This window comes from Felis catus, chromosome B2 (assembly GCF_018350175.1).
Source record: "Felis catus isolate Fca126 chromosome B2, F.catus_Fca126_mat1.0, whole genome shotgun sequence".
In the NCBI taxonomy this organism is placed as follows: Eukaryota; Metazoa; Chordata; class Mammalia; order Carnivora; family Felidae; genus Felis; species Felis catus.
Genome location: NC_058372.1, coordinates 125,243,022 through 125,252,003, shown reverse-complemented (window position 1 = coordinate 125,252,003; position 8,982 = coordinate 125,243,022). Strand labels below are relative to the sequence as shown.

Here is an 8,982-nt window from a genome sequence, read left to right as displayed (position 1 = left end):
ATATGTGGAATTTAAGAAACAACACAGACAAACATAGGGGAAGGGAGAAAAAAATAAAGATTGGGAAGCAAACCCAAAGAGAGTCTTAACTACAGAGAACATACTGAGGGTTGATAGAGGGAGGTGGATGGGGGATGGGCTAAATGGGTGACAGGTATTAAGGAGGGCACTTGTTGTGATGAGCACTGGGCGTTATACTTAAGGATGAGTCACTAAATCCTATATCTGAAACCAATTTTACCATATGTATTAACTAACTAGAATTTAAGTAAAAACTTGTGGCATACCTAGGATCCAGGAAACGAAACCGAGAGTGTTCCCACACCCCGGAGGTTCTCGGCAGCATGGAGCACCCGCAGCCACAGAACTCTATAAATCATGGAAAAGCAAAATGGACAAATGAATGCTCCTCGCCCAGGAACAAATTTACCATCTGACTCTCCCCTTCAATGTCCTTCAGCAGCACCCCGAGGACCTGCAGGGCATACTGGCTACCCTGGCCCCCAGGTTGGCTCTCCTGGCCCTCAGGCTGGCTACTCAATTTCACCAGCTGGTTATTCAGGTGCTGGCCCAGTAGGGTTTCCTGTCCAACCCCAGCCTGTGAATAATCAACCAGGTGCACCTGCAGGGGTACCATGGATGCCAGCACCACACCTCCATCAGGCTGTCCACCCGGACTGGAGTGTTTAAGTCAGATAGATCAGATACTGGTTCATCAACAAATTGAGCTTCTGGAAGTCATAGCAGGTTTTGAAACTAATAACAAATATGAAATTAAGAACAGCTTTGGACAGAAGATTTACTCTGCAGCAGAGGATACAGACTGCTGTACCCGGAATTGCTGTGGGGTTTCTCGGCCTTTTACCGTGAGGATTATTGACAATATGGGCCAAGAAGCTATAACTCTGGAGAGACCACTAAGGTGTGACAGCCGTTGTTGCCCTTGCTGCCTTCAGGAGATTGAAGTCCACGCTCCTCCTCGTGTACCTGTAGGTTATGTTACTCAGACCCGGCATCCATGCCTGCCAAGGTTTACAGTTCAAAATGAGAGGAGAGAGGATGCACTAAAAATTATTGGTCCATGTGTTGGGTGCAGCTGTTGTGCAGATGTTGACTTTGAGATTAAATCTCTGGATGAAGAAACTACAGTTGGCAAGATTTCCAAGCAGTGGACTGGTTTTGGAGAGAGGCATTTACAGATGCTGATAGCTTTGGTATCCAGCTCCCTTTAGACCTTGATGTGAAAATGAAAGCCGTAATGCTTGGTGTATGTTTCCTCATTGATTTCACGTTTTTTTGAAAGGAGTGGAAACAAAAAATAAAAAGAAGGAGTGTGGTAGGGGATTAATGAGAGCCTCCTCAGAAAGTGTGAAGTCCGTGTGCTTATTGGGACTATGTCAAGGAAAAACTAACTGGTTTTCTTTTCTTTATTGAAATGACTTCCGGCATTTGTGAATTCTACTGTGATGCCTGGTATATGCGATGACTTTTCAAATTGTAGGGTTTATTTTCCATATCACTTACCTATAAATGTTCTTATGCATCTTGCTTTGTTTTATACATTTGCTTTTTCATTGTGTATTTTAGAGAAAGGACATGTTAAGTTTTACATTTAGTCATGAAATTTCCTGTGGCAAGTTGTTCTGAACTATAATCTGTTTTATTTTCAACTTTTACACCAAATTAAGTCCTTATTAATTTTAAAATATAAATGTGCATTTAATTAAACATAGTTCCGATTTATTTCACATCCTGTGGCCACTCCACATCCATTGTGGCAAAGATGTCATCATCTGCTCAGCAGCCCTGTCACGTCCTTGACTTTCACCATACTCGTGGCCAACTCAAATCCCTGCGTTTTGTCTTATGTTGTTGTTAATGTGGTATGTGAAAAAAATAACAATTATGTTATTTTGCAAATACTGTATATTCGAATAAGTTAAAAACGAATATAATTTGTTTCTTTTACAATTATGTTAAAATAATACTTAATATTCATATTACCAAAGAAAAATAAAACATGTATTTGTTTTCTGTTCAGCAATCACAGTATATTAAACTTCTTTTGTAAGCTAAATAAATAAATAAAAACTTGAAATTAAAAAAAAAAAACTACTTGTTCAGATTCTCCAAGAATAAAAAGATACATAATCTATTTTAGTCAACCCACTATAACTACAGCATGGGCAGAGCAAGGTGGATACTTTGATATATTAATCATTAAGATAATAACTAATGGAAAATATTATTCAAATATTAGCAGATATGTATAAGTGCTACTTAAACTGGAAATTTTTTTTTTTTATTTTTTTTTTCAACATTTATTTATTTTTGGGACAGAGAGAGACAGAGCATGAACGGGGAAGGGGCAGAGAGAGAGGGAGACACAGAATCGGAAACAGGCTCCAGGCTCTGAGCCATCAGCCCAGAGCCCGACGCGGGGCTCGAACTCCCGGACCGCGAGATCGTGACCTGGTTGAAGTCAGACGCTTAACCGACTGCGCCACCCAGGCACCCCTAAACTGGAAATTTTTAATTTCAGTTTTTGTATCCTTACCCAATACTGAGTCCTTTTTCATAAAACTCTAGTATTACGTGCTGAGTTTTATAGCCATAGAGATTCCCACTAAAGCTAATTAGAAGGAAACATAAATTACGAGGCATGATAAACCAAATTCTGAAAGTGCTATAAACATGTGTGCTTGTGATGAATTGTTACATTAATGTCCCTCAATAAATCTCACTTCCTATATCCAACCTTAGGTTGTCCCTGTCCTCGCTGACTCTGGAATGTGGTCATGTGACTTGTTTTGACCAATGAGACAACAGCAAACATGATTCAAGCAGAAGCTTGATTTGGGTTTGCACATAGGACTTTCTCCCACTGAAACGCAGCCAGTGTCAGATGAAAACACCTGAGTAGGCCTCCCTGAAAATGAAAGAGCACATGAAGGGAGAAACCCAGCCATTCCACTCACCCTAGCTGAGTCTGGCACCCTGAGGGTCTCTCAGCTACGTGCAACCGTGTGACTAAGTCCAGGTGACTGCAGCACAAATGACTAACCTACCAACAGAACTGTGATAAATAGTCATTGTTTTAGATTCCTAAGTTTTGGGGTGTTTTCGTATACGGCATATCTGATAGATGATGCTACCAATACCCTCTGTTATTAATATTGAATCCTGTCTGCACATGAATGAACGGGATGGAGAAAGCATGAATGGGAACAATAAGATTGTCCTGGAAACCTCTAGAAGAGCAAGAAAACTATCCCTTTGAAAAATATAGTGCATGCTTTTCTGAGGATAAATAAAGGGGCACATGCTTGCCTGAGTATAGTAGTAGAGACAATAACCACAGTCTACAACTTTTCCTTCTATCAGAGTCATGATTTAATTAGTAACTATTTGTTGAGCATGTGGTGTGCTCTGGGCTCTTTCCTCGACTTGTCTCACTCAATACCTTTCTCCGTAACTTGGATGAAAATGTGGCAGTAGGCTTATCAAAAGTACACATGGCAAAAGCTTGGAATGGGAAACATTTAATGGTGGAATCATCATTCCAAAATGTCAGCATAAGTTGGAATAGCGAGCCAAACCTATCAGTTCAGCAGGAACACAAGTTAAATCCTTAGGTTCAAAGCAGCAGCTTGGTTCAAAATACACAAGCACAGAATTAGAGAATCATATTTAAAACACACCACATTAACAACAACATAAGACAAAACACAGGGATTTGAGTTGGCCACAAGTATGGTGAAAGTCAAGGACGTGACAGGGCTGCTGAGCAGATGATGACATCTTTGCCACAATGGATGTGGAGTGGCCAGAAGGGCAGCAACGGTCCCCTGATCTCTGCTTTGGTCAGGCCACAGCCTGTATATGCTGTTTATTTCTAGACCCTTGAGGCAATACATAGAAGAAACATGGACAAAACAGGGGAAGAAAATTTAGGGGAGGAAAGGTCTGAAGACTGTGTCAGATGGCGAACAGTTGAAGCAGGAATCATTGCCCAGAAGGGATAAGGTTTTCAAACATCTGAAGGGCTGTCATGAGGAAGTGATTTGAAATGTATTGTCTATCGCTCCTGATACCAAATGCCTACTCGGGGTCTGAAAGGAAAACTGTCACCATGGCTCTACCATATGGTTTTCAAGCACAGCTGCTGGCGGGCAGATCTTTGTACAGCACATCCTTTCACAGAGAATGTCAAGGGCTGGGGCATCCTTGAAGTCTGACCCTTCCCCTTTGGAAACATGCCCTGGACTAAACATCAAAAACGTCAGAGAAATTTTTCCCTCTATTTCTATTACATTCTAGAATGGCTGCAGGAGGGAGCCTCCAAAATGGAAGCAGCCCGGAGGTACTGGAATGAGACACTTTTCTCTCTCTCCTCAGAGGAACATATTGAGAGAACCAAATCTCTCTACAACCCTAAGGACCTTATTTTTTCTTCCTACAAATTTACTGAGCATTGACTCTGGGCCAGGCACTGGGCTAAGACTGCTGAGATAAAGCACGCTGTCGTTGTTCCCAAGTCCAGTGGGGTTATAGGCAAATAGACCATGCTAATTAAATTGGATGAAATGCTGTAATCATGGCTATTCTCCTAGGTAGATCTTACAGTTCCTGCTTGACACTAGTATTAATAAATTGTTTTGATTCTTCTAAATTTTTCTAAACTTAATTCTAAGTCTTCTGGGGATTAAAAGATCCATACCTATTGAGAAAGATGGTTCCCTTTCTAATTAATTGAGCTTACTATTACCATTATTTATTACTATTACTATTAATTACTATTACTATTACTAGTTATTACTATTTATTACTATTAGAGACCGATGGAAGATCTAGATCCTTCCCAAGACCTGAGAATTAATGCACAACTCTACTCATAGTAATCATGCTAATAATTCCATAACTCTAATAGTAGTTATCAGCTAGCCCACTTTCCTGGATTTATACTATAAACAATTTCTAATTCTTTCATCTACCTATAGAAATCTACAGATCCTATCTAGGATGCCCCATCTGATGTGCTCGGGATTCTTAAGCTATGTAAATATCTCTTTGAGTCTAAAGACTTATAAATTGAAAACATCATAAAGTATGTAGATGCCTTCCCATTTAATTTTTTCATAATCAATGTTTTCTGTTCCATGATCAGTCCATAGATGCTATGAAACTACTTGCAAGCAATTCTTAATATAAACACTGAAAATTTAACAATTCATGAGTTGTAATCCATAGCAATTTTTCCAGTAGCTTTCCATCTTACAATGTGTAGGCAAATTTTTTCTTAAATAGAGGATCTCAAATACCAAGATTTTAAAATATCAATGAGCTGTTAGACCTAATTCCCTCCAAATTTCAACTTAATGCACACACACAAAAATTTCCACTCTCTGACAGCACATGAATAAAGTAATAAGGAAAACTGGAGTACAACCACCAAAGATGGCACAGGAAGCAGACATTTGGGAAAGCAATTCTACTTTCAAAATGGATTTTTAAAAAAAAGTAAGTCATTTAAAATACTTGTCATGCTGAATACGTGATTATGGCTTCAAATCGCTATTTAGTTATACTGCATATCATGGCTATTGAGACTTCACTTCTGCAGCCTATGGAATGCTAAGTTGAAACACAAGACAGTCATTCACTTTTTAAAGAAGATTTGTAGTGAAAGGAAAAAAAGCACTTACCTAAATATGTAACAAGAAGGAAAAAGGTAGTATAAGGGGTGGGATTTTTTTTCTCTTTAAAATGTCCTCCTAGAGCTACCAAAAAATTTGCATTTATAGGAGGATTGGTACAAATACCTCTGAATTAACAAGAAGAGACATGCCAGGACCACAGGTGAGACTGGGTATATGACACTACCTGGACTTCACTTTCAGTTTCTCTGGCTTCTGCAAGACAGTCTTCTATAGTTTCTTGGTGAGCCACCTCAGCCTCTTCTCTTTTGTTTGCATTTATTTTTGTCCTAAGGTTTGTCCTGTCCTGCTTCAATGTTCACCAGCAGGCTGGACTGACAGCCTTGCCATTGCCCCTTTAATTCTTCTTGTCCCGCTCCTCCTGTTGAATTCACCCTCTTTTGTTCCGCATGGTGGTATTTGCCTCTTACCTTTGCCTTTTGAAGACATTTGCATGGTATACATTCTTTCCCATTCTTTGCGTCATTTAAAGAGCGATACAAATGTAGCAGCACCATCAACAACAGCCAAACTATGGAAAGAGCCCAAATGACCATCGAATGATGAATGGGTAAAGATGTGGTGTATGTATACAATGGAATATTACTCAATGATCAAAAAGAATGAAATTTTGCCATTTACAATAATGTGGATGGAACTAGAGTGTATTATGCTAAGTGAAATAAGTCAGAGAAAGACAAATTATCATATGGTTTCCCTCATATGTGGAATTTAAGAAACAAAACAGATGAACATAGGGGAAGGGAAAAAGAAATAAAATAAAAAGAGAGGGAGGTAAACCATAAGAGACTCTTAAATACAGAGAACAAGCTGAGGGTTGCTGTAGGGGTGTTGGGTGGGGGGGATGAGATAAACGGGTGATGGGCATAAAGGAAGGCACTTGGGATGAGCACTGGGTGTTACAGGTAAGTGATGAATCACTAAATTCTACTCCTGAAACCAATGCTACTTGAATTTAATGTTTTTGAAAAACTTTAAAACAAGTGATGCCAATGACCTTTGGGTATTTCCCATGGCTTCTGTCTTAGAGTCACAAGTTATGGAGTCTTTCTAATGCCATTCCTACCTTGTGTCAGAAAATGCCTTCTAACTGATACATTTAGGATTAACTCATTTCTGTCATCTTTATACGTACAATAAATAAGCCAATAATGCCAAGTAAATAACAAGGCTCAGCAATAATAAATTCTAGTCCCTTCATCTTTTTTCAAATACTTAATGCTATCTTTTGTTCTTTTTGTTCATTATTAGGGAACCATAGCTTTTTAATAGATTAAATGTATTTTAGGGGACTGAAGGATTTATTATCATTTTTAATGTCACAACTTTGCACTTCACTTAGGCACTTTCTTGTCTTTTAGATATGAATTTATTTATTTTGAAAGCTTTCTTTCTGGCACAACTATCCAAGTTGTATACCTAGATCATGCATAGACTGAGATATTTCTCCAAGGACCCTTAGTTTCTTTTAGTGAAAAAACAGAGAGACCAAGAATTACATAATAGCTCGCAGCATGGGATAACATTGCTCCCAGGTTATTTCAGTATCAAAGCTACAAATGTTTTCTTCCTTTTTTTTTCTTTTAAAGCTCAGGCCCATGGTGGAGCCCAATGCCAGGCTTGAACTAACAACCCTGAGATTAAGACCTGAGCTGAGATCAAGAGTTGGGCACTTGGGGCGCCTGGGTGGCGCAGTCGGTTAAGCGTCCGACTTCAGCCAGGTCACGATCTCGCGGTCCGTGAGTTTGAGCCCCGCGTGGGGCTCTGGGCTGATGGCTCAGAGCCTGGAGCCTGTTTCCGATTCTGTGTCTCCCTCTCTCTCTGCCCCTCCCCCGTTCATGCTCTGTCTCTCTCTGTCCCAAAAATAAACGTTGAAAAAAAAAAAAAATTTAAAAAAAAAAAGAGTTGGGCACTTAACCGACTGAGCCACCCAGGTGCCCCTGCAAAAATTTTCTTTTAAAGTTTACATTAATATTTCTAATTCTGTTCTTAAATTACGATGTACCTCCTTAATTTGAGGAATCCTCTAATCATAGCACCTTTTCTCTTACACAAGTAAGAATAATTTCTTATCTTCCTTACTTGACTAAGAGCCCCAAAAGACTCACCCTAACATCAATATGAGCCATGAAGTATTGAATAGAGTACACCATTCTATATGTAGTTAGTTACTTTTGTTTCGAGAGGGGATCCTGGAAAGGATGTGCATTCCAGCTACTTGGTTCTAAGTTCGTTCTGCAGCCTTCATTCTTCGTAGCTGTGTAGATGCTTGTTTGACAAATGGTTTATTTCTCTTGTTTCAATTGGCTTAGAGTCTGAGGTCCTCGGCATTCTCACCGCTGCCAATTCCGCGTCTTGGCAAGTGGGGGCTTTGGGTCACTACTCTTTTCTTGGTGCTAATGCTAATATTCAGCTTCAGAAGACAGCACAAAACTAGTCCAGTCCACTCTGAGAGGATGGAAAGAGTTTTAATTTGTGGTCCACTAATACTGTGCAATTAAAAATACAAGTTCATTTATCTAAGTGCATGGGTGCATGCTGCGCAAATTGATTCTTCTTACTCCTCTCTAATTTCTAGTAATTTCTATTTCACACATTTAATTAAAACTTAGCTCTCCCAAATTTTGCCCTTTCCTGATACTCTTTAAATGTATCTCCCTCCCCTTCCTGAGCCCCAAGCACTTCCTTGTATATACCATTCACCGTATCCTCATTTCCTTAGCAGCTTAACAGATCATAGAATGTTTTATTTGCATTTTAGGAACCCAATTGATTCTCTTAGTTCCACTTCATTCTAGGACCAAGTCAGTTCAAAGTGTTTAATTTTCTGTAGAGAGATCAAGGAAAGGCGCTGTGTGCAAATAACATTGCATGTAAACTTGGGCTTTGGAGGCTTAGACACAAAGTCTCCTTTGACCTACGATCAAACATTCATATATTTTGCATATATCATCTGATAAAATTTCACTTATCAATCAAAAATACATGTCTTTAATTTAATTACAGATGATACCAGTATAGAACTCGAGTTTCTCAGAGGCCTCTGAATAAATAAAAGTATCTGTTACTTAAAATGTTATGAATTCAAGCTTCCAAAAACTACTTCAGAATATCGGAAAATATGCAGAATATATCAAAATTGGACAGTTTGGTAGAAATATTATGCACATTTACCTAACAAAATTGCATATTTTCACTTTTTTTAAATGTTTTTAATTTTGAGAGAGCAAGAGAGAGAGAGCACAAGCAGGGGAGGGGCAGAGAG

At 39.1% G+C, this 8,982-nt stretch overlaps 1 pseudogene; it reads left to right on the top strand.

The window, feature by feature from the left end:
* Nucleotides 1–236: 236 nt before the first annotated feature.
* On the top strand, nucleotides 237–1,476 carry LOC101085802 (annotated as a pseudogene).
* The last annotated feature ends 7,506 nt before the right edge of the window (nucleotides 1,477–8,982 follow it).